Source organism: Rhinoderma darwinii, chromosome 10 (assembly GCF_050947455.1).
Source record: "Rhinoderma darwinii isolate aRhiDar2 chromosome 10, aRhiDar2.hap1, whole genome shotgun sequence".
Taxonomy (NCBI): Eukaryota; Metazoa; Chordata; class Amphibia; order Anura; family Rhinodermatidae; genus Rhinoderma; species Rhinoderma darwinii.
The window spans coordinates 32,975,167-33,002,829 of record NC_134696.1 but is presented as its reverse complement, the minus strand read 5'-3'; the positions used below and the strand labels follow the sequence as shown (position 1 = coordinate 33,002,829).

The window sequence follows — 27,663 nt, the reverse complement described above, 5'->3', positions numbered from 1 at the left end:
AGCCATGATTATTGCCCATTTATCGGTACATCTCACTGCCATGTAGGTTTTATGGTGCACAGTTTATGGCTGTAACAGGTTTATTTGATAATGACTTTTTTTTAAAATGACACATAGAAGGAAAATGAAAAGTCCAGTGTGGCGTGACTTGTTGTGGGAGGATTTTAGGTGCTAATATGTAAGGTCAGCGGCAAACCAGAATTAAAATAACGCTCAGCAATTGTAACAGCCGGTGTATAATGTGCATTCACAATATACAGGCCACCATCAGTTCATATGTTCTGCTGAAGAGGGGCAGATACAGACAGCAGCCTCCCCCTATGCAAGAGCAGTATATGGGCCCCTTGCCCTCCACTATCTCATCATAGGTGCTCATGCTCGACCAGCGCTCTGTTCATGTGGATGGAGCTGCCAGAGACAGCGGTCCCAAAAGTCCCATAGAAATGAATCGAGCGCTGGCCGAGCATGATCACCAGTGCTCCATTCTCATGGAGAACTTCCGGTCCCTCGTTCTACTCATCGCTGGGGGTCCTAGCAGTCAGACCCCCAGCAATCACACGTGCATAGATGTATTTTGTAGAAAAAAACCTTTAAGGGTATACTCTAGTATAGTCAGCCCCTTTTTAAAATATCCTATTAGGGCATTTAGAGGTAACAGAGAAGGGTCTCCAATTTCAAAGGACTATGGTCAATGGGCCACCGTGCAAAGCTTAATTTCCCCTGCAGTGACAGTAAAAGGAACTTTCGACAAGAGATCCTCCGGGTGATAATAGATGATCACAAGGGTGTGAACCCCCCAGCAACAAAGTAATCGACAGAGAATTAGCCCACTGAAAAATATGTCCAAACCAAACATCCCCTTTAACTCGACTACTATATTGGAGGGTTAACCAGTAAAGATCACTTATTAAATGAGATTCTGCATTTAGATTATTATTACTCCTAAGGTTATGTTCACACTGCCTATTTTCAGCCGTTTTTCGGGCCGTAAACGCCACGAAAAATGGCTGAAAATACGGAGGCTGAATGCCTCCAAACATCTGCCCATTGATTTCAATGGCAAAAACGCTGCGTAAAAAAATGGCCCGTAAAAAAAGAAGTGTATGTCACTTCTTGAGCCGGTTTTGGAGCCGTTTTTCATTGGGTCAATACAAAAAACAGCTCCAAAAACAGCCGTGAAAAAACACATCAAGAAATGGTTGATGCATAAAAAACAGCTGAAAATCAGAGGCTGTTTTCCCTTTTTTTGTTTAGCGTGTGAACATACCCTAAGCATCAACAGGTTATGAAGACCTACACAAAGAATATAGCACACAGTACTCTATGAAGAATAATAATAGTAACTATAATAAGAACTAATAAAGTATTATAAACACATGAATATGGAAATATGAACTGCTTGTTCTCCAGTCACTTCTTGCTCACAGTTTATAGTAATTGTCAAGCAGGGAGGTATACGGGCAACGCTGGATCATGTACATTGAGATGTTTAGTCATGAGTCTGACAACCACATATGCCTGTGAGCAGATGATGTCATGTATCCTAAGCCGTTGTGGTTTTCTTTAGGGAGTAAAAAATATAATGTAAATTATTTTGGCACAAAACGACAAATGTATTGCTATGTAAAATGACTATACAGGAATGTACCGCACCCTGAGTCATAGGAGGCTCTTATCTCAAACTATCTATGATCTGTACCGCAATAGGAAGATGAAGAGAAATTCACTCCCAAACTAGGATGGCAAATAAATCCTATGCATGGAGGAGTTCTGTACTATGTCCAATACTATAAAGAAACATGACACTTAAAATGATGCAACAAGCTGTATAATAGACAGGAATATAATAGACCGACATCTTATCTCCCTACATAATAGTCATGTAAGAAGTCATTTGTTTTTAAAAATGTTCTTCTTTATATTACAGCATAATTCTTTATATTAGAATAAGAGTTTGGCTAATTGTTTTTCGTGTGTATGGCCAACTTTAGATCTAGATCATCAAAATACAGCTTTTAAACGGTGTGTCCACTCTTAAAAATCTCTTTCTATTAAAAGGTTCCCCCAAAAATATGCTGATCACAGGGGGTTCTAATGCTGGGACCCCCAGGGACCAGCTGCAACCTGTGTGGAATCCTAGGAGAAAGTGTTCAATTCCCCTGCAGCACCACCAGAAGAGAAATGAAGCATTACACGGTGCCCATTGCAATCAACAGACTGTCCTTATAATGTACAGACATTCAAGGTCCTCCAGAGAAAGACTTGCTTTTTGTAGCTGCTTTCCCTCTGGCTTATATAAGTTGGTCCTGAACGGGGTCCATTAACACCCCATATATTTGACACTGGGTTTTCTAAACCAGACAATCCCCTTTTTAAAGCCTCCTGAGGAGTACTTCTACAGAGTTGTGTATGGAGGCCCATTAATACTTGGATGGACATTTACACCATTACAGTTATCGTACAGCAATAATTTTTTTTACACAATTTCAATTGTCCCAGCAATGTAGTTCAATAGGAAAGTCAGACAATGTCCATTGATATCAATATTTTTCTGTATGAACGATCAATTTTGATCAACGATAAATATTCGTTTTAGTCACCAGTATTGCGGCTTGTCTCCTACATCTGTATATTAGTTTGCTGTAGGGTTAAACACTCTTCTCTTTCCCAGTACCATGTCATTTGCTATGGGGTGGGTGTGGGTGTCAGACATTCAACACTGTTGATTTAATAGAGTAATCACTTTACATAAGAATTTCTAAAACAAGCGCTGTAATTTTAGGTTTTGTTTCCCAGATGCGAGTTGCGGCTGTTCAGCTATCCCTTATTAATTCCTTTTTCGTGGTGAGATGAGCAGTGGACAAGCTGATACTCGTCCTTCCACTAGATACTTGTCCTTCCGCTAGAATTTAGTGAGTCCCTCCCAGCTTGGGTTGATATATATGACATTGGGTGTGTCATTCATGGAAGATGACCCGAAGGCAAGAGTCGTTTATCTCTGCTGGAACTGAAGCATGTGTACAAGGACGGCCGCTTGTGACAGAACTTGTGTTCGGAGTAGTGGCTCTAACTTCAGATAACTATTCTGCATTCTTGTCCAAAACGACACTCGTAGAACCACGTGATTTCCGATTACTCCCACTTTCCAGTATTCAATGCAATTATTATAAAGTCTATCTATATTCTTGTACCTTCTGGTCCATCAGGTCTCTCCAGAATGCAGAATCTTCCATACTGTGGGAAAATCGAGTTGAGGTTTTGCTCTATTCCCTATGCAAGTATGGATGTATCCTATGGAGGACAGACTATTTATATAAACCACGAGGCTGCTATAGTAGGGCTTTCCTTTAGGGTATGTGCACACGAGAAGTGGCTTTTACGTCTGAAAAGACAGACTGTTTTCAGGAGAAAACAGCTGCGTCGTTTCAGACGTAAAAGCTCCTCCTCGCATTTTGCGAGGCGTCTTTGATGCCCGTAATCTTGAGCTGCTCTTCATTGACTTCAATGAAGAACAGCTCAAATTACGTCCAAAGAAGTGTCCTGCACTTCTTTGCCGAGGCAGTCATTTTACGCGTCGTCGTTTGATAGCTGTCAAACGACGAAGCGTAAATGACAGGTCGTCGGCACAGTACGTCGACAAACCCATTCAAATGAATGGGCAGATTTTTGCCGAAGTATTGTAGCCCTATTTTCAGACGTAAAACGAGGCATAATACGCCTCGTTTACATCTAAAAATAGGTCGTGTGAACCCAGCCTTAAAGTAGAGCTGTAGGCTCATTCCCTACTGACGCTCCCCTGGTGGTTTTGTTGCTGGTAGTTTATAATCAATCTATACTTGCCATAAAGGAAATAGTCTCTCTCTAAACTAACTTACTGGAGAGCTTGTAGGCTTGTGCTTATATATAGCAATCAATCTAAGGAAGCAGGGCTGCAGTGCAAAGCAAGGTGAATGGGCAAAGCAGAATCCTGAGCCTTTAATAAGACAGGAAGTGGATTTCAGACCTTCTTTAGACAATGCAGATAATCTGCATTAACAGCTCTACTTAATTGGATCAGGGATTAAAAGCAGCCAGGCAGACAATATTCAGGTTGCAGGTATGCATTAGCTAAATGTACCGACTCATTTTGGATAGCGGCTTGAAATATATCTATCAAAATCAGAGTTCAGACAAGATTATATGCCAGACAAATATTATGTGGTAAACAGGATTTGTTATCACAGCTGTATTATTGTCCACTGTATCCATGCTATATATTTTACACGTATGTATATGTGTTCCTGTAGCTCTCTCGATTCTGTGTCCCTCTTAAAGTGGTTGTACAAGATCTGAAATAAGAGTCGAGGTTGTTTTACAGAAACAGTGCCACTCTTGTCCATAGGTTGTGGCTGGTATTGCATTTTCTTTAGGATCTTTTTTAATTCAACACATGGTAATAATTGGTAACGATGGGAAGCGATTTGATGTAACTAAGTCGCCCAACAAACCAATGTTACTTAAGGTGCCAGTCATTAACATAGGATCCATCAAACCAGCTGTTTAGGATTAGGTCAGCATCATGTGGTGCCAATGTTGTACAACGCAAATCTTGCATTTTTCTTTCTCACAGTTGGGAATCTTTTACATTTTACAGAACTATTAAACCTGTGTTGAAATGAAAAGAGTTCATGTTTCACAGCGCTGCTAGAATCCGGAATACAATACACAGAGGATGTCCGCGTTGTAACAACTGGTAACCCCTGAGATCCAATAACTCTCACCCGCATGGACACAGTAAAAAACAATCCTCCAAACTACTGGATTCCAGTATCTACTAGGCAATCATTCTATCACTGAGGGATACCTATAAAATGTGCGTTATATAAATATATATACAAATATAAATACATATATACAGTGAAACCACACCAAAATACTATCTCTATAGGAAGGCCATTCCTAATTTAGTCCAGATTTGTCTGACGCATTGAAATTCCCCTACATCCTATGTATATTGAACATCAATTTTTTTTACAGCAAGTTTGGGTGGTCATCTCAAAGAGCTTTCACTGCGCATAAGAAATATTTCTAGTTATATGGGACTTTTATGTTGGAGACAGAGTTGAGGTTAAGGGGAAGGTACACCTTTGCAACACTTCTCTTTTTTTATTTTTTATTACTGCCATAAATCAACTTTGCAAAGAGTCTTGATCAAAAATATCCTTCAGTTTTGGGTCTACATCTCCTATGCAGATTTTTGTGTCTCTATGCTTACAGACTACAAGTGAACTCTGTGTGGTCTGATCCTGTTGTGATATTACTATACAGCTGTCCCCTACTTCTTACTAACCTACCAAATAAATGTTTATAAGAAGTAGGGAATAGTTGGAAGAGGGGATGACTGCAGTATCAGACAACAGAGGGTTTGTTTGTAGTCTGTTACCATAGAGACAGGACTGCTTAGGAGCTGTAGTAACAAAACAATAGAAGACTTTTTAATTAAGACAATATCAAAGTTGCTTAATTTTTATTTTATTTTAGATGCATTGAACAATAAAAAGAAATTGGGTGCTAGGGTGGATCTTCCCTTTAAGTATGGAAAGTGTTCCCTTTCCTTTTGTCATGTGGATATGGAGTTAAAGGGAGCTCTCCTGGCAGCAGCAGAAGACCTACACAGACCAGGATATGTGTGCTTTGCCAAATTTCATCAAAGTCCAAAATGAGGACCTAAGGCCTCAAGGACACGACTGTAGTCATGTGCACGGCCGTGATTTTTGGGTCGGCCGGCCACTGAGTGTCACCCGTGAGCCTCCCGCAGATTGCAGTCCGTGCACATGGCTGCGTCCATTATTTTCTATGATCCTGGACTGCAGAACACGGCCGTAATAAGACATTTCCATTCTTTCTGTGGTCCAGGCCCCTGGGCCATGCATGGACCATGGAAACCATGGTCGTGTGCATGGGCCCATAGAAATGAATGGGGCCGCAATTCTCTTGTGGATTTTTGGGGGAATTGCGGCCGCAAAAGCACGTTCGTGTGCATGGGGCCAAACCCAGAAGCACGATAAAAGTATCTGAGGCTTTTGTTTTCTGCCTTTTTTTAAAAAAAATTGCCCCTAATGGTTCAGTTATTTCAATATTTTCTTCCAATAGGGAGTTTATTAGGCGTAAAGAAGTAAACAAATATTATATATATATATATATATATATATATATATAGTCGTCCAATAAGAGACAGCACTCCGAGTAGTAGTGAAAAAAAGGCTTTTTATTAGCCCCTGTGCGACGTTTCGGATCTTTACACTGAGGCTTTCTCTTACGTGGCACATAAAAAGTTGAATGCGATCTAAATCTCTGTAATGCTTAATGTAATTCAATGACTACAAAACCTAAATATAATACAACACCTAATAAAACTTAGAGAGTACCTCCTGTGCCACTGACACAATATATAGAGATCTCAGCTTAGCTCAAACAAAGACATTGTGTAATTGTAACAAGTGCTTGTGGTTTGATGTCGTTCTGTCTGGACTTTTTTTGAGCTGGCGTCAGGAGCCGACATCTACAAATGAACAGCGAAAGAAAAAGGCAGATAAAACTTGTGCCAATAGAAACACCACGACACTGGGAGAAAAAAGGATCAGTTCATACTCACATAACATATTGATATACAGTGAAATAACAAAGTACACATCAAAATTATATTTCTTCCGTTCAAACTTGTTCATAGGAGCCCGTAATCCATTTATCATGTCAATGGCAGGATGTGGGGATTACACAACTGGAAGGAAGACGTATGTTGAATATGTAGTTATACACAGGTGAGTTACACCACAGATTGTGAAAGCAAATGGGAAGCTAATGAAAGCAAATTGTCTCCATCAGTTCATTGGCGTTGATATATAAAGCATAACTTCCATTTTGGGAACTTTCTAATACACACCCCATCCAAAGGGGAGAAGTTGAGAGAGGATATGGTAACATAAACTCCATTCACACACCACAATAAATAAAGACTATCGACAACAATTAATGTCGGAAGATAATAGCCGCAGTATTTAACCACGGGTTTATGCCATATATAAATAAGAACTTGTAATACATACAAAATGTTATTAATAAATATTAATGACCAATAAATAATATATTCAAATGACTATTTCAAGACTTGGTCAATGGGAGACTAACGAAATACTGCAACAAGGGAGGGAGAGATGATGTACTTAAAGAGGCTCTGTCACCAGATTTTGCAACCCCTATCTCCTATTGCAGCAGATCGGCGCTGCAATGTAGATAACAGTAACGTTTTTATTTTTAAAAAACAAGCATTTTTGGCCAAGTTATGACCATTTTTGTATTTATGTAAATGAGGCTTGCAAAAGTACAAGTGGGCGTGTATTATGTGCGTACATCGGGGCGTGTTTACTACTTTTACTAGCTGCGCGTTAGGAATGGGAGTGTATGATGCTGACGAATAAGCATCAGCCACTTCTGTTCGTTAACGCCCAGCTTCTGGCAGTGCACAGACACACAGCGTGTTCTCGAGAGATCACGCTGTGACGTCACTCACTTCCTGCCCCAGGTCCTGCATCGTGTCGGCCACATTGGCACCAGAGGCTACAGTTGATTCTGCAGCAGCATCAGCGTTTGCAGGTAAGTAGCTACAAAGACTTACCTGCAAACGCCGATGCTGCTGCAGAATCAACTGTAGCCTCTGGTGCCGATGTGTCCTCGCTCGTCCGACACGATGCAGGACCTGTGGCAGGAAGTGACGACACAGCGTGATCTCTCGAGAACACGGCTGTGTCTGTACTGCCAGAAGCTGGGCGTTCTGAAGAGAAGTGGATGATACTTCTCGTCAGAACGCCCAGCTAGTAAAAGTAGTAAACACGCCCCGATGTACACACATAATACACGCCCAGTTGGACTTTTACTTTAAACACACCCACTTGGACTTTTGCAAGCCTCATTTGCATAAATACAAAAATGGTCATAACTTGGCCAAAAATGCTAGTTTTTTAAAAATAAAAACGTTACTGTAATCTACATTGCAGCGCCGATCTGCTGCAATAGCAGATAGGGGTTGCAAAATCTGGTGACAGAGCCTCTTTAAGTCATGTCGAACAAGCGCTAGGCCGCGTAAAATCAGAATTCCCGCCATTAGCATATCCTCCACCAATCAGAGCCTAGGAAACGTAATACTAGAATTTACCAGAAAGCGCACGTGCTGTATTACATCGATGACCAAACAATGACCCCAGGTAAGTGCTAATGACCTTGAGGAAAGGGAAGGGGGGGGGGGGAATGGACGAAACCTTTTTCCTTTAATAAGAAAGAAAATCAGGAGAAAAAAGGGAAAGGCGCCGTGTTACCATGCTAAAACTTCTAATCATTAAAGAAATGTCTAGTCCAGGACGTGCTCTCCTATATGCATTTGAGCAATATCCGCCAAAATATTCTCTAATGTGTATAGGTTTCTCCTTAGAGTTTCCAATAGCATACATTGGGGTAAACCTAGATTGGGCATGATGGATATTATCATGCATGATCCTTGCTACCCATGGGAGATAAGCAGCTGCCATTTTGGGCCAAGCGGGCATGTTTATGGGTAAGTAGAAGAGAGATCTCATGTGTATGACCAGCTTCAGACTGGAGGATCATTTTAGACTTCGACTCCTCTATAGTAAATCATAGATTTCCACTGATTTACCATTGCTGGTGGTATCACAGTCAGGGTATGTTCACACGGCTTATTTACGGACGTAATTCCGCCTCGATTTATGTCCGAAAATGCGGCTCGATAGCGTCGGCAAACATCTGCCCATTCATTTGAATGGGTCTTACGATGTTCTGTGCCGACGGTCATTTTTTTTAAATAGACGCCTGCGTCAAAGAAGTGCCTGTCACTTCTTCAGACGTTAAATGGAGCCGTTTTCCATTGACTCCATGGAAAAACAGCTCCATTTACGTCCGTCATGGACGCAGCGAAAAAGGGCCTCAACATGCCATGACGGCTGAAATTACGGAGCTGTTTTCTCCTGAAAACAGCCCCGTAATTTCAGCCGTAATGGACGCTGCCGTGTGAACATACCCTCAGAAAGATCATAAATAAGAAAGAGATAAAGCTGACCTGTAAAAGAAGGATGAAAAGAATATGGATAAATCCAACACTAAGTGGAGAAGTGACACTGATGACTGACACAAAAGATATTTTGGTGGCCTTCATTTTTTCTTTTTTGTGTGCGGTGCCGATTGATCACCAAGGAAATATTTTAGAAAATATATTTTCAACACCGTGTCAAAAATTCCAGGGTCTATGAATACGGAGCAGCTCTAGTAAAAGCGCACTTCTGTGAAACATCATTTGTATTTGCCTCTTGAGATGTAACTCAACTCTCAAAGCAACTTAATCCTGATACACGAACACAACAGGAGGACCGACAAACTCAACAAGTGTTAAATGGTAACAATATATGTTCACATAACGAGAGGAAATTTCAGGCCAGTGCTGGTTATAAATAAAATATTAGCTTATATATTTGTTCATACAACAAATACACGGAGCTCGGCCTCATCTTTTATTTAGGAGGCTCAGACGCTCCATCGCTTCAACTCCTGTTGTTTTCCAAAAGCATCCCTAGACCACGGGGCTGACATAAGGTTTACTTACTCATTTTACATCGAAAACAAGTTGATTTTCCTGATTTTTCATTAACATTTTGGTAGGTTATAAAGACATTGCAATAAAGATTTCCATGCAGGATCAGGATAGATTGCATTACATTGACATGGTAATATTGTATAACCCTCATGTATAGGAGGATTTGCTAGATACATAACGTTCTGCTCTTGCGGCTGTTAATATTTTAGCGGAGTCCATATTGATACATCAGTTTTACAATCTGTCACCCACTTAACATACTTTTTTTTTACAAAAGATGATGGCAGTGATTGTCCCATGTTATTGAATCTCATGCATCCAGTTGTGTAGCTATGGGTGGTGCGGAGGGTGTTATTGCCCCGAGAGCAGTATTATAGGCAGGGCAAAAGGGGCACTTGCCACCACCTACGGGCCTCTACTATCTAGGAGCCTTTATCTCTCCCAGACGCTCCCAGCAGTAGGACAAAATGCATTGTTATTGACAAACGGAGATGGAGATAAGCAGCTGACAGACACATCTGGTTATGCTTATCTTCTGGTTGAACTAAAGTTTGTGCATGTTAAAATGCAACATGCCAAACCTTGCCTACCCCTACATCCGATTTCAGAGGACAGTACAGCTACCCTCATTCGGCTCCTGTTAACATCAGCAGGATCTGCTGACAATTATCTAATGGTTCAGTACAGTTCATGTTAGCCGCATGTTATATGACACGTGAGGCTTTGTTCACATATGCCTTCAGAGCCTCCGTCATGGGCTTTGTCTCTTTTAATGGCAAGAATAGCGCAGCGTGTCATTTGAAGCCATCATATAACGGATCTGTCACAGCAATTTTTTTACACTAATCCATGATGCTGGTGTGAACAGGCCTTACTGGGAAAGAACCAACACTAAATTATTTTTTTGCCCTTGTGCCTCCACCAACCCTGACACAAACCGGATTGACTCATGTTCATGAAGTCACAGTATACAGCAACAGAAGACAGCATCGGACATTAGATAGATAGATAGATCGATAGATAGATAGGAGGAGGACCTATCTATCTATCTATCTATCTATCTATCTATCTATCTATCTATCTATCTATCTATCTATCTATCTATCTATCTATCTATCTATCTATCTATCTATCTATCTATCATCGCAGTAGGGCCCATGACTACACCTCTGTATAAGAATATAAAAACATACTTGGTACTACTGTGTGGCAAACTGTATTGGCAGAAATATGTGGTTGGGCACTACATTGCTGTATGGCCCAATTCTGAACTTTGTTTCAGGGTCTCAAGAATTCTTGTTAAAGGGGTTATCCTGGTTTTTACATTTTTGGGGTAATGGCTGCAAATTAAATAAGCAAAGAAGCAGTACTCACTTATTCTTTCCATCAGCGATCCAGCACTGACGCTCCTGCCGGTGCTTGTTTACAAGCACGTAGCATGTAACCGCTTCAGCCAATCAGAGGGCTCCGCATTGACAACCTGTATTTCTGGTATAATGCCAGGAATACAACACATGACCACTGAGCACTCTCATTATCTGCAGCGGTCACATGGTACGTTCATGTAAACAATTACCGGTAGTGCCGCTAGAACGTCAGCGCTGGACCGTTGATGGCAAGGATAGGTGAGTACTGTTTTTTTACAACCCGGATAACTCCTTTATGCATTTGAGAGTTATACTAGTGAAATAAAAGCACAACCAGAGTTGTACCAATATCCACATTTTAAAACTAATACTATAACAAGGAGAAACTTCTAGCGGCAATTTTACTGACTGGAAACGAAAATCTATAAATGTACAAATCCATTTACAGAGTGAAACAATAATATTCTCCACAGTTAAAACGAATAAACCTCAATGAGTTCCTTGTGCCAGACGGCACTTATAGACATAGGCAGCGGATGCCGAGAGACCATTTTTCATAACCAAAAGACGTAAATGACCACACAGATTCTAATTACACATTACACACACAAGTTGTTGGTAGAGGACATGTTTTCTTTAAGCATGCTTTTCTTACAAATTACATAATTATTCTGTGACTTGATACATTTAGCAAGACATATAAGACTAAATTGGCGGAGCAGTGGTGGGCTATATAGACCACAGGCTGGGCATGGTGATACTTTATAAATGCAGCCTATTATTCTCAGTTAAACTATACGTAATAGAAACACAACTTTGAGCATAAATTACAGAGCAATTTGGTTCCTGCAAAACACATCCAGACAATAGCAGCCAGTCATTTCTTCTAATTGGTTGCAGCCTAAACAAGAGTCGTTTGACATATGTCTACGAGAGGAGTTGAGTGCTATGCTGTGGTGTCTATCTAATTTAGGATCTACTGGTTGTGATTGTTCTGTGTTGAATATGGATGTTGCCTACAGGGTTTCTGAACAATATACCTTCCCTATAACGGATTCCTTCTAACATGTTATGACATATTTGGAGTCATTCACTAATGCCTTTTGGATATTTTCCAGTACTGAAGATAAGTAAAACACAGCTTTTCTATGTGAAATATGTAGATATGCATTACAGCATATGAACGTCATAGAAAACCCCCCTCCTATGAGCTACAAGCTATATAAGAGCAGCTCTTGTACTGGCAAACCATGTATTACATGGGTAACCACATATTTGAATGGCAAAAATGAAATGCAACATGACTACTACATAATAACATAGTTAATAAGATTGAAAAAAGGCACAGGTCCAAGTCCAACCTATAATCCTACCATGTTAATCCAGTGGAAGGCAAAAAAAAAAAACATGAGGTTGATGCCAATTGTCTCATTAGGGGAAAAATTCCTCCCCAACTACAAAAATGGCAATCAGAATAAATTCCTGGATCTCCAGAATCTAGTACCCATAACTTGTAATGTTATATATTTCAAGAAAGACATCCAGGCCCTCCTTGAACTTGCTCAGTAAACAAAACCACCACAGCATCCTGTGGCAGAGAGTTCCATAGTCTCACCGCTCTCACAGTAAAGAATCCTGTCTATGATGATAGTAAACCCTTCTTTCCTCTAGACATAGAGGATGCCCCCTTGTCATGGTTACAGGCCTAGGTGTAAACAGAACATGTGGCTTCTCTGGCAATAACAGCTGATCTTCGGGAGCTAGAGGACCCGGACCTGCTCCGATCAATTTATCCTTGAGCCGGCTTCTACTAAATGTATCTGTTTCATACATTATAGAGAACTGTTATGACAGGAGAGCTGTGTATGTTCACATGGGTCGGATTGGCAGAAAACTCTGCAGCAAATCCAACCCAGATTCCAATGGGAATTCTGTTTGAAAACCCGCACCAAATCATGTTTCATTTGGTGCAGATTTTCGGCAGGTTTTCCACTGCGGACACCGATGAGGGGATAAAATAAATAAATAGGTCCATACTTACCTCCCCTAGTCTCCCAGAGTGACGCCTCACTCCTCCCATGGCTGGTGTCTGTGCTGCCGGCCTCCTTGGATATCTTTTTGTCCTATGTGACCTGTGAATGGCTGCAACTGTCACATGGGATAAAATGTCATCCTCAGGAGACCAGCAGCACTGAGACCAGACGGGGAGCAGTGAGGCATCGCTATAATAATGCCAGGGGACATAAGAATAGTCTTTTCAACTACATGCGTTTTTTTCTGCGAATTCGCAGCTTTTCCGCAGCAAATATTGCAACAGTAGCAATTTGTTGCAGAACTTCACTTCCCCATTGAACTCGATGGAGAAAGTCCACAACAAATATTCAACCATTTCGCAGAACAAATTGACAAGCTGCAGATTAAAAAGTCCGCACAGCAGGTCAATATATGCATAGAAATGTTCTACTTCTATTGAGACAATGAAAAACGGCTCCAAAAACGGCTCAAGAAGTGACGCCCCATGGGAACGAAACACAGTTTTTCCCATTGAAATCAATGGGCAGATGATTGGAGGCGTTCAGCCCCCGTATTTTCAGCCGTTGTTTTTGGCGTTTACGGCCCGAAAAATGGCTGAAAATAAGCCGTGTATACATACCCTCAGGGTGCAGTTGTACGTGGAAGATTTTGTTGCAGAAATTTTTGCGACTGAAAATACGTTCCATTGATATGAATGGAACTTGCAGCAATCCATGCACCTATACAGTACAGTTGTCGTATACTCTCAATTGTAAGAAAAATGCGTTCTATAGGGGTTTCCAGTATCTGGATATAAACAAGAATGATCTATATACTGACATCAAACAGAGACCTTAAAAAAAGCAAAGTATATAAGAAAGGTCCAGAACTTTTAATCAAAGAATGATTACGTTTTATTTACATAAAACCCTCCAAATGTTGATTTATATTTTATTATTATTTTGCTAAATATTAACCAACAGATTGAATCAACTCCTACAATAACAGAATCAGCATGCAAGGGCCAAGAAAAGAAGAGTATCTCTATATAAGCTTTACAATAAAGGAAGTCTTGTATTTTATCGCATGGATTGCGCCCACCCCCCACTTACTGTAAAAGGGACACATGGTCTAGATTACGCTTCCATGTTTCCTATTTGTTTTATTGTTTGGTGCAGAAGTTTCTAGACTACTTACATCTTGTCTCGCAATTCAGCATCTGATTAACACTCCACTGACCTGTAGATGAAGTATCTGGGATGATGGGGAGAGCACGCAGTGACTGGGAAAGTGTCGCCATGGAATGTTATAGAATAAGATGACCCTGTACCAAGTTGTTCTGCATTGAGTCTCCAAGACTACCCCCGGAGCAAGGCATGTGCTTTACATGAGAAATTATCAGATTAAAAAGACAGCTCTGTCGTGATAGTAGAACAATACCAGATATCCCATGCAAATTGTATAGAGAATTCATAAAGTAAGTCAAATATAGTTGTTCTTAGTGGTCATGAAAACTTCCATCCAGATCCCTATAGAAAATGAAATAATCAAGATGGTGCCTGCAGCTAATTGATGGAGGGATTATGGGATTGGTATAGACACACTTCAGACATGTTTCAAAGTAAATCATGACACGGATTACCAAATACATATAGTTACAAACCTAAGAGAAAGTTATTCATACAGACCAGCCCCACATCCTGATACTTCATCGCAAAATGGACATTTTTGAGACCGAAGTGCAAAAAAAATAAGAGGGGCTCTCCAGAAACTTAAAGTGTAGCTAAACATTTCACAAACTTCTGACATGTCATAGTGATGTCATAGTTGGATTGGTGGGGGTCCGAGCACTCAGACCCCCACCAATCGTTAGAACGAAGCAGCTGAAGTGCTCGTGTGAGCGCTCAGCCGCTTCGTGTCTGTTTGGCTTTTTCCGGAAATAAATGTATCGGTGTACGGACACAATAGAAAGTCTAAAGGCCCGTACTCCGATACCTCGGCTTTCCGGAAAAAGCAGAACAGACACAAAGCGGCTGAGCGCTCACACGAGGGCTTCAGCTGCTTCGTTCTAGCGATTGGTGGGAGTCTCAGTGCTCGGACCCCCACCAATCCAAACTTCTGACATGTCCCTATGACATGTCACAAGTTTGTCAAACATTTAGCTACACTTTAAAATTACAGCTTTTCGGGTTCACATGGTCATATTACTGTATGTATCTGTGGTACACCCAGTTTTATGAGCCCATACTATGCCTCCAATTTACCAGAGTGGCACACTTAAGGTTTTTCTCCGTGAGAAAAAAAGTTGTTGCATGCTCCCTCACACCATATTATGGAGATAATCTTGATTCCCTATACAGCTTAGATCCAAAGTGATGGATGTAGCAGAATAGAGTCAAGACAAATTGTTTAATTGGTTTATAATTGATAACCATATCATTTCTGAAAACTGCACAGGAAGTTATAATCTTTAAGCGGTGACATTGTGGTATAATACAGATCGTTTGTCATTAATTATGCATCTGGAATAAATGCCGCTGGTTAGTTTAGGGTCTGACAAGCAGTAAGTATTTGGTCATCTTGATGGAGAACAGAAGCACAAGCAGCATGCGGAGTTAGCGCAGGATAGGAAACACATGTCCCATGTCCTGATCTGGACGGGAATACTGCAAGGGATGTACTGCAGGTCTGCTAAACATCATGAGAAAGTGGATTCCTTAACCAAATTTGACTTGGAAGCAGACAACAGAGGGTAACATGGAGGTGTCAATAGGATTTCGGGAGAAGCACTCTTCTAGCAGTGTACTAACAATTCACATGTGCCATGGACTTTTCTCACTATGGTGGAGCAGAAGTCAAGCTACTGATCTTCAAGTCTTGTCATTCATACCCTGGCAAGTGAAATAATCCTGCAAGCACAGGACAGGGCCCACTCTGTACTGTCGGAGGATATAATATATTGTAAGATGTCATCGTAAACGGTATAAAATGGATCAAGGCAAAATATTATAATCCTTGCTGAAGAATCAACCAGGGTCTCCCATAAATGACGGGCTGGCACGCAGTGGGACTTTCCTTGGTTCTGGTTCACACCACGTCACCTCCCTCTTCATGTCTCAGAACAGCGCTTGATAGTCACCCTATCATTTCCATCTGTTGCAGGAAAGAAGGCCACGTTCCCCCCTCCTCTGTTTGGTAATGTTGCACTGCCTCTAGAGAGGGCAAGACCTGCATTCATCTTCGTGAAAGGGGATGGGGCAAATCCTTTACACCAGTGTCCCATAGCAGTCACAGTGGCCCCTTGTTTGGTATATAGTCAGTAGGAATTGGAGGAGGGGGGAATCCAGCTCTGTTAATCTATTTACTGTTTTTAAAGTTTACAGATAGATTAAATTATCCACAAATCCCACCAAAATAGCCCCTCCTGAGGACAATCTAAGGCCTAATTCACACTTGCATAATATTTAGCTAAAATACACATCAGTATTTGTGAGCCAAAACCAGAAGTGGGTCCAAAATCAGGTGCAAATCTTTCCGTTATAATTTTTGTCTGTTTATTTTCCATTCCCGGTTTTGGCTTACAAATACTGATGCAAAATACTGACCAAAGTACGCAATGAGGCCTAAGGATTTGTTCACACAGTGCAGATTTGCTGCAGTTTTGCATGCATTTTTTTTAAGACAAAACCAGGAACAAAACCCAAACAGAAGAAATTTATTAAGAAAGGCATTTTAGTGTCTCTCCTGGATCCAATTCTGGTTTTGACTTAGAAAATGTACGCAAAATCTACATCAAATCTGCACTGTGTGAACAAGGCCTAAGACTCATCAGGTATTCCATATTCTTGTAGTTTTGACGACAAGAACAACACAACCTGCAGCGATATTCTTATCGTCAAAATTACTGTAACTTCAATGGAACCCTGACTGACCCCATTAAAATCCATGTGGGTATGTTGGGAATTTTAAATCTGATCTGGCATATATGTCATGGCTCCATTATAAATGGAAGCCATGACCCTAGTGTGAATAGAGTCTAATGACTATGTGCAGATTTAGTCTAGGGAAAACTTCCATCAATTCATGCAAAGCCCGGCCACCATCACAAAGGATTAACATAGTAAAACCGCAGCAAGTTCTAAGGAAATGGGGCCTTTTTTTTCTGGTATCCCATTTGCAAAGTGGAGTAGTTGCCCATGGCAACAAATCCGATCCCATTTATCATTTTTCAAAGGTCCTTGTGAAAATGAAAGCAGCGACCTGGTTGGATGCCATTGGGAAACTGCTCCACTATTCCTTTGCACCAGTTGTAATAAATCTCCCCCAATATGTATTCTGTTTAAGTAATCCTGTCATTTTACATTACTGTTCCCCATCTCCTAAAACAGGGACCAGTGCCAATCGCTTCCTGGCTGGTACTCCTGGTTCCTCACAGTACACATTATTCTTTATCAGTGCACAGTTGCTTTTTAGTCTTAGGTCTTAGTCACTGGTAGCCATTGTTTTCTCGCTGAGCCCTGGGTCACCTCTGGCTTGACCCTGGTGATGATTCCCTATATCCTAAATGCCCTTCCCCCATTTCAAACACTCTGATCCTTCATTTGTATTTGCGTAGTAATGTGATCAAAGTGAAAGGTGACACACTCACACACATGATAAAGATCTGAGAGGTTAGTGTAACAAACGACACATCACACTCTCCCTCTCCTCCCACACACTTTTCCATAGAGAAGGACGTTATCAATTACATCTGTTTACCACTCGGATAACCATAAATTCATGAACTTATAATACAAGGACCGCCCAGGGAAATATCATTCCTCTACGGCAGCTGCAATGTGTCCACATCTGTGACCGCGTGCGACCTTGTATGTCCTATATATACATCCATTCTTGTATTTAGTCTAAATTGCTGCCCATAAACATCCAATAACTGTCGAGACCCGAAAAACACTCATGACCAGTTAAACACTTTCCTCTTCTTTATACCAACATTTGGTTGGAGTAATATTCATTTTGGAGCATTTTGATGCATTTTAAGCCCCGCCCCTTCCAGCTAAGCCACACACCCTTCCAGCCAAGCAATGTCCCCCTTTCCCAAAGTGTCTAGAGAGGCACTTTAGGAAAGTGTGTTCTTTAGTCTAAAATGAATTGCGCCAATTTTTATGACACATTCTAGATGCAGACACAGTAGTAAATCTGCCCCAATGTTTCAATATGGGATGGAAATTGGCACCACTTATTTAGAGGGAAATAATAGGATTTGAAACATTGATATCCACGATCTGAGACATATGGTGGACCGTGCCCCTAGACAATACACTGCTGGTTGATCGGTCAAAATCGAGCGACTCGTCAAGAAAATTATATTCTCTATGCTCAGCTTTTCATGTGTGTTAGATAATATTGCCACTTAGATCCTTTTTTTTTTGCCCACCCAATTCCATGTAGCACCATTTTAGTCTCATTTTACACATTCAGGATTTGAAACAGATTTCGGCGCAGACTCTGCAGCAAAGTCAGTGTAAAAAAAAAGGCACATCCAATGCATGTGAACGAAGATTTTGTAACCCTGTTTGCATGCAGTGGAAAAAAAATCTGCATTGATTTGTGTTTGCAAAAAAAAGATCCATAAGAATAAGTAGCCTGCATTAGAAAGAGGATAATTCTCATGCGGATCCGCAGTGCATCAAATTGTACGTCCGCGGCAGCAATCCGAGTGTCCGCCTCAGATTTCTGTTGCGGATTTTCTAGTAAATACGTGTCCGAATTGCCTATGGCAAATATGAAACATGTGAATGGTACCTTACTCCCCTATCCGGGCTGGATCTAGAGCTCTACTCAGCTGCTCATACACATTAGATTAATGTCATTGAGATATGGCAACAATCTAATGTGAATGGGGCCCTCCTGACTGTTTTAACACTGTCAAGTGTCTGGCAGCTGCTTGTCACGCTTTCGCCTATTGAATAAACATGCATGCTCGGACGAGCTCAGTGTGCACGGTGATGGGAAAGTCGGGGATAATAGCCGTCAGACGAAAGAGCATATGTGGATGGCCAGCTTTAAACCTAATCATCGTCGTGTCCCTTGAATAGGATTTCAGAACTAAATTTTACTTACGCGTGGGACCATACAACCATACAGCTCTGGGTGACCATATAGATGTATGTAAATCATGGTATAGACAACTCCATCGGCACTGTGTTTGCTGCCATTACTGTTTATTTTGGGGTTAACACATGCTGCATGATAAATAAAAAATGTGTGATTAAAATATTAACAAACAAGGGGTTGACTTTGTTGAAGGGGATAAAAGATCTTTACGGTATTGAGGTTGCAAAAATAACAATTTATCTATATATTTTCTAATTCAAACAAAACTGCATATACAAATCCAGAATCGGTAGGCCCGGGACACTTGGCACTCTAGGCCCTATTCCACCTATCATGTCAACCCATAATAACTGCTGTGGGGGTCCAGAAGACCACTTTCCTCTCTGTTCATGAATGACAGTGTCTAGGTGAACAAGGCCTATGGGGTGTATCGCCCCATCTAAAGCTGAGTATTTATAGTTTATTTTTATAGTTTTTGTTCCTATTGGCGCTCGGTTATTAAGACTTCTAGGCCTGAATAGTTGAACAATACAAGCGGTCGTGTGGTTGCAATGTTCTGGAGGGATACTGCCGTAGTGCTTTCTCACGGGGGATCTTAAAGTGTAGCTAAACGTTTGACAAACTTCTGATATGTCATAGTAACATGTCAGAAGTTTGGATTGGTGGGGGTCCGAGCACTGAGACCCCCACCAATCACTAGAACGAAGCAGCTGAAGTCCTCGTGTGAGCGCTCAGCCGCTTCGTGTCTGTTCGGCTTTTTCCGGTAAGCCGATGTATCGGAGTACGGGCTCATAGACTTTCTATTGTGTCCGTACACCGATACATTTATTTCCGGAAAAAGCCGAACAGACACGAAGCGGCTGAGCGCTCACACGAGCACTTCAGCTGATTCGTTCTAGCGATTGGTGGGGGGTCTCAGTGCTCGGAACCCCACCAATCCAAACTTCTGACATGTCTCTATGACATGTCAGAAGTTTGTCAAGTGTTTAGCTACACTTTAAGTGTGCATTTAATCTGTATCTTTATCCTCCCATCTGTTTTTACTCATTTCATTACTACACGGCTATAACAGATCATGTACCTTGTGAAGCAGCGCTAGTTAAATAGCATTAGAAATCTTTTATATAAAACTTGTAGTTATAGCCATATAAATAGTGAGCGCCGGCAGCATGAATCTACATGAAACTAGAGCCCTGTTAACCTATATTTGGATCTCTCTGTTGGTGCACTATGAGAGTCTGCTTTACGTTTCTGCCTAGAGTGATTGCTATTGAGACTGTGCACCACAGGTAATACATTAAACTATACAGCATGCAGATTCTGTCCCTACCCACTGCTCCAATAAAACGCGCAGTCCTGTAGGGTAAAGACTTCTTTTCTTCCATTATTTACACCTCAAGTGGTTATTTCAAGCGTTAGAATGCATTTAACCTAAACATAAACCCAGATTAAATTCACAAGAGTAGAAACTGATCTAAAAAACACATATGCTACGCAAAATATGTTCTATATATATATAAACCTATATACACTATATCCAAAAACAAGTTACACTGTAATAAATGTAGCATTAAGATGTATTTCCCACTAAAATAACCTAAAAAAAAAATCACCTGTAAATATAAATCCTTGAGTGCAGCGACGGCTCCTGGTTTATGTGGGCTCCTGGGCGACACAGACTTAGTAGGTCCCTTTGTAGGGGTACTCACGGCGGCAGTAAAATGGCAGAAAACGTCACTTTGTACCCCCATATAGACGTTAGGCCCTGTTTATGCCCCAATACAGAAGTTAGGCCGCCAGTTTGTACCCCCATAAACTTAGTGCCCTTTGTAGATAGTGCCACACAGCCCCACTCCCACATAGTGCCACGCAGGCCACCCTCCCAGGTTGTGCCACACAGCCCCCTCCTCCCAGGTAGTGCCACACAGCCTCCTCCTCCCAGGTAGTGCCACACAGCCCCCTCCCTAGTAGTGCCACACAGCTACCCTCCATGGTAGTGCCACACAGCCCCCTTCCCTGTAGGTAGCGCCTTTGGGGTTCCCTCTAGGAGTAGAATCCCCAGCAAGAGCATTGCCTACGCTGGGGATTCCTCTTCAGAAGAAGCCCCTGTTGTCACTGTCCATATCCTATATTACACTGCACTATACTGCATTATACTACACTATACTATACTACAATATATTATATTACACTGAACTATACATCATTATATAACACTATACTATACTACACTATACTTTACTACAATATACCGCACTATACTAATTACTAAAGGGTTTTTACTTGCTCTATAAGAGACACTTCCATATAAATGTCATGTCCTTGCTTTGTCACTTAGCCTCTACCTCAGCTCATCTTATTTATTACCCTCATTTGTAAAAGGAGAAATAAAACCCTGTCTAATAATGTCACTCCCCTGAAGGCAGGGAAAATCAATGGCAAAGTGATGTGTATGGGATTCTAGGGGATTGAAGGCCATCACTGAAAGCTAACATTATCACAGACAGACGCCTCACTAAACGCATGTATCTTGGTCACATCTCTATAGTTAACACGTTCAGCCCGAAAAGAGAATATTAACACCATTATTTGTACAAATACCATTAACTCCCAGCCAGCAATGCCTTATAACTGCTACCCTTAAACCTCCGGGACGTCCGTTTCCATACAGGCACCACAGCAACAGAGAGCCCCACACAACACTACAAGCAAATGAACAGATTAAAAAGTGCTTGTGGGAACTGTGGCCCACAGCCAATGTGACTTACCCTGCCAGTAGGGGTGCTGTTGGGCTTATAGGTTACTTTCCCTACAGGTGCTGTGTTGCGGTGGCGATGGTCGCGGTGTGGTCCTGCACCAAGATTTAGTTTAGGGACACGGTTGCGGTGAAGTGGCAAGGGGACTTTATAGAACAAAATGTGTGCTTAGGACCTCGTGTTAATTTCTAAAAATGATGCATAGCTGCAATAGATCACTGGATGTGTGGTCCAACTTATTCTTTTTGCAGACTTATTTTTCTTTTATATGGTCAACTTATGGGGACATCCGAATGTAGAAACTATTTTAAAGAGTAATGAGAAACAGAAATAATAATAACCTTTTAGTCAATATATTTATAACTGAAGTCAATTCCCCCGGAAATAACTGCACTGTGGGTAATCGCACGTACAGCTTATCATGAATGTCGAGGATCCAACCAAATCTGACAACTGAGTATTTCAGATAAAGTTGTTAGGTCAACAGAAATTCCAAGACATAATAATATTACATGTGCCGCGGCCTCTGCCCTGCTCTTTAAGGTTACTATGAACTCCGCTTCCTGCACCGGCAAGGCTCTTTCTAGTTTTCCACCAAATATTTTTTTTTTTGTATACCGTCCGTTGGATGCAGAGGAATACATAAGTTGACCCTCTGCTGCTATACAATCAGATTTCCTCAAAATTAAATTTTCTCCTCACAATTTTTGATTTCTTTTTTTTTTCCAGAAAATATGGTAGCCCCCATATTATTAGCATAGAATGTGGTAGTGGTTTAGGTGACATCACTCTTATGTTACAAGTTAAAATGTTGATGGACTGTGGAAATGGTGGAAGTTAAGAAGCGTTGTCATAAAATCCAATCAACTTTCAAAAACTGTATAAAAATAATACCAAAATAGTATAAAATTCTGAAAAAATAATTCTTCAGTACTATGAGCATCATAGAACAAATAATACTCAACGACTACAGACACCTGGTGCACCCACATAGATAGAGATACTAAGTAGAGATGAGCAAATTTCCTGAAAATCGCTTTGGGTCAGGATTTTGATCCAAATAAATTAGCTGAGAATCACAAGTGCCTCCATTGCCCTGAAAACTTGTGTCTGATTCTCGGATGTCTTCTAGGACTGTATCTAAGTAGCCTTTCCTGGTTAGGTTTTTTTTATAGTAGATATAAGTCATCCACCGATCTGTGCTAGAGGGAGGGATAACTGCAGTGCATCTTGGGAAGGCTGCCTGCAAGGCATTATGGGGAAGCCCATCCAAGGTCAGGTGATCTGCCTGAGGTCATGTGGCCGCCGTTTTGCCGCGATTAGTTCGCTGCGAACCCCAAAAGTTTTGGATTTTGCAGGATAAGAAACTTTTAGGAATTCTAAGCAATGGTAATGCACTTATACATCCATACCCGAAGTATAGGGAGGGCTAAAGAAGCAATTGCTCAAGGGCCTCTCCCACCTCCTAATATATTTGAACACTTCCCAGTTATTTCCAGCACATAAGAATTTGGCCCCATGCACACGAACATGCTTTTGCAGCCGCAATTCCCCCGAAAATCCACTGGAGAATTGCGGCCCCATTCATTTCTATAGGGCCATGCACACGACCGTAGTTTTTACGGTCTGTGCATGGCCCGGGAGCCCGCACCGCAGAAAGAACGGACATGCCTTATTACGGCCGTCTTCTGCGGTCCGGGCTCATTGAAAATAATGGTCGCGGCCATGTGCATTGCCCGCAGCTGGCAGTCCGCTGCCGGCCGACCCGAAAATCACGGGCGTGCACATGGCTACGGTCGTGTGCATGAGGCCTTTATGTTTTCACTTTTACTTCCAACAATACAAAACATAATTATTATTTTTTACCCAGGGACCTCCATTATCTTTGATCGGGTCCTGGGCACATCACAAGAGCAAACGCAAGTGAGGAAGATACTAAGGTGGCAGGGAAGAGTAGGAATGGGCTTTTGCAGCTGAGATACCTTGTTCCCTTGACATGTAGTTGCAATTTTGACACGTGGGTTGAAACTAAAATATAATTATTTTTTTTAATGATTATATGTTTTATTTCTATTATTGTAAATGTAATTCTAACGGGACTAGAAACATAACTGGCGGTATAATTCCTGAGCAGATTACATACCTCACAGCTGTGTCAGATGTATAGATTTCACCATTGTAACAGACATATTAGGGAGATGCATGGCTTGGATAATTTACAATAATGTGGTGTTTCAATAGATTTTACACGCTCTACCCCCACATTTCCCATGATTTTATCATAGCCAAGCTGTGCTCAAGCAACCAGTCCAGGAGGTGTAAAGGGAAGATTGAGAGCATTTCAACAATTACAGATTATTATTATTACTGCAGAATTAAAGCATGAACACAATGTTGGCTTCATGTATGAAAGCTAGAATAAAATAAAGAGGAGGTATTATCCACAGTAACCAATCAGACTTCAGCGATTATTTTTCAATTAAATAAGAAATTATTGTAATTTGTAATTCCACTAGTTTATATACATCGAGCCTATTGTGTCCCATCATCAGCTCAATGCAAGTTTCTATGTGATCAGTCAATATTCATGAGAATGAAACCTATCTGATTGTTCTTTGACCCTAGAATAGAAAACCCATAGGCTGAAAATCCAACATCTGCATAGAGATTGTTGATATTCCCTACATGTTTCTTTGCGTGTCCTTCAGGTTTCCACCTCGCTGTAAAATATACTGATAGGTTAATAGGCTTCCTATAGCATTGACACTAGGGGGTATATGTGAGTGCATTGTGAGCCATAGGTATAACTTGATGTTCCCAATATAAAATCTGTAACAAGGCCCCCCCAACTAAGAAATGATCCCCTCTGGGATAGAGGGAACAATGGGCCCGCTCAAGCACCAGAGCCTAGGTGCGACTGCAACATCTACACCTGCTCTCCGCCTACATTGCTATGGAATATTTTGGTAAAAAAATAAATACTAAATGGACATATCAATATAGATGAACGCAACATGTATCTGGACTTTGCTAGAAGTAACTCTAATGTGTATGGCAGCCACTGGCATAAAGCACGACTTTAAAAGAACAACATCTCTACAAAACACAAAATATTTTCTAGATAAATTTACTCCCGGTTGACACATATATCAGTAGATTAACGTTGGGTTTTTAAAATGATTGAGAATCCCATACGGTTTTTGATCTCCACTATTATATACCCAATGGCAACCTTTTTTTTGGCACCACAGAGCATTTACTCCCCGTGTGAATACAACCACAGCTAGAAGTGGTTTGCCACGTGTTGATGGCCATGGGAGCTAATGAAGAGATTTGCCTCTTTGACACTCTTGGTAGTAGAATTGTTCCCAGTAGAGCAATCATTGAGAAAGAATGAACTCCACCAACTAGACAACTTCCCGTCCAATTATCTTCTTAGCTGAAGCGTTGAGAAGCCCTCACAGCTGAAGCCATCTGGTTTTAAGACCTTTGAATTTTATGGGGTCAGGATTTCTGACTACTGCCTTTTGCAGTTTCTGCAGTCATTCTTTTTTCTGGTTTATGGTTTTCCTTACGGGTATATTCACGCGCAGAAGAATTGTGGCAGAAATTGCAGGGGACTAGAATACATTTTCTAGTCTAATCGGGGGTGGACACAGATAGCAAAGTACCCCCGTTCAGGATTAATAGGTCCCATTGCACTCCGATTTATAGAGCACCTAATTATAACCTATGAAATATGTAAACCCAGTCCCGTATATGAAATCTTATAGACAGTAAGGAGCTGTTAGCTGCTTTTAGGGGGCCAGTGAGTCAGCTTACTTACTAGGCCCCTGTGCAGCTACACAGGTCGCACATATAATATGTCCATCCCTAAGTCGAATACATCTCCTTTACATTTTTAACCTATGTTTACAAAACCATAACTGGTAGTAAAAATGCCTCCAGTGATGAACCTTGATGAGGACAGAAATATATTTAATTCTGTATAGACAATACTAAATCGCATTAAAGCTGTAGAAAGTGTCCAGCACATTTATATATCAAACAGGAAAGCCTCATTAATGTAAGGTCCATTGTATCCAAAGGAAATCTTTGTTCTAGCCATGATAAAACTCATTAGGAACTTCCTTCACAATCCTCACACTAACCAGTTCTATCCTCACATAATAATACACCAAAATAAAGGTCAAAGTTCTAAGGAGGTGACGCTGCATATTTGAGTCACAAAACCAATTCTCCCACTCAAACACATGATGAAGGAAATCCTTATCAGTCTAAACTAGTACACGCAAAAGCATTAGTAGGTCACCAGAAGACCAGTAGCCCAGCCCCATATCTAAACTTATTAGGGCAGATTTACTAATACTGTCTAAGTTTTAGACAGTGTAAACTTAGAGCAGGCAGTCAGAAAATGTGACAAATTGGTCAGAGTGGTGCATGCTGTATGATACATTCGGCAGCTCTAGCTAGATATGTTAGGCACTTTTCTCTTCTTTATACCACCTCTTGGTTGGGTTAGTATATGGCGCACAGTGCTGCATTTAAGCCACACCCATTCTGCTATATTACTCCCATTTCCTACTAAGTCTGTCCACACAGGAGAGCTGACCGCTCCTCTATACTACACCACACAGGAGAGCTGACTGCTCCTCTATACTACACCACACAGGAGAGCTGACTGCTCCTCTATACTACACCACACAGGAGAGCTGACAGCTCCTCTATATTACACCACACAGGACAACTGACAGATCCTCTATTCTACACCCCCCGGGAGAGATGACAGGTCCTCTATACTACACCACACAGGAGAGCTGACACATCCTCTATACTACACCCCACAGGAGAACTGACAGATCCTCTATACTACACCCCACAGGAGAACTGACAGATCCTCTATACTACACCACACAGGAGAGCTGACAGATCCTCTATACTACACTACACAGGAGAACTGACAGATCCTCTATACTACACCACACAGGAGAGCTGACAGATCATCTATACTACACCACACAGGAGAACTGACAGATGCTCTATACTACACCACACAGGAGAGCTGACAGATCCTCTATACTACATAACACAGGAGAGCTGACAGATCCTCTATACTACATCACACAGGAGAACTGACAGCTCCTCTATAGTACACCACACAGGAGAGCTGACAGATCCTCTGTACTACATCACACAGGAGAACTGACAGATCCTCTATTCTACACCACACAGGAGAGATGACAGGTCCTCTATACTACACCCCACAGGAGAACTGACAGATCCTGTATACTATACCACACAGGAGAGCTGACCGCTCCTCTATACTACACAACACAGGACAACTGACAGATCCTCTATACTACACCACACAGCAGAGCTGACAGATCCTCAATACTATACCACACAGGAGAGCTGACAGATCCTCAATACAATACCACACAGCAGAGCTGACAGGTAGTGCTGTTAATATAATTCATAAATAAGCATATGAATATTCGTGGAGGATACCAGACTTAGAGATGTGAGACAATTTAGTGATTATGGAGGCAGATGTTTTTTCAGACTTCTTGTCAAGGTTCCCAAATAACACACTAATCAACCATCTCCCTAGATCTCCCTAGCCTGAATTGCAGATAACAAATACTACCACATTATATTTAACAACCATAGCAAATGTAGTTAAGACAGACTTCATATACCAAAAATGTTATGGCTACTAAAAAATGGAGGTCTATGATGGTGATTTACAACTAAGAAATGCTCACAAAAT

At 41.2% G+C, this 27,663-nt stretch overlaps 1 protein-coding gene across 11 annotated transcripts in view; it reads right to left on the bottom strand.

Moving 5' to 3' along the window:
* The window catches only part of AGRN (agrin), a 380,231-nt gene that overhangs the window by 339,792 nt on the left and 12,776 nt on the right, over window positions 1-27,663 (bottom strand). The window lies entirely within an intron of this gene.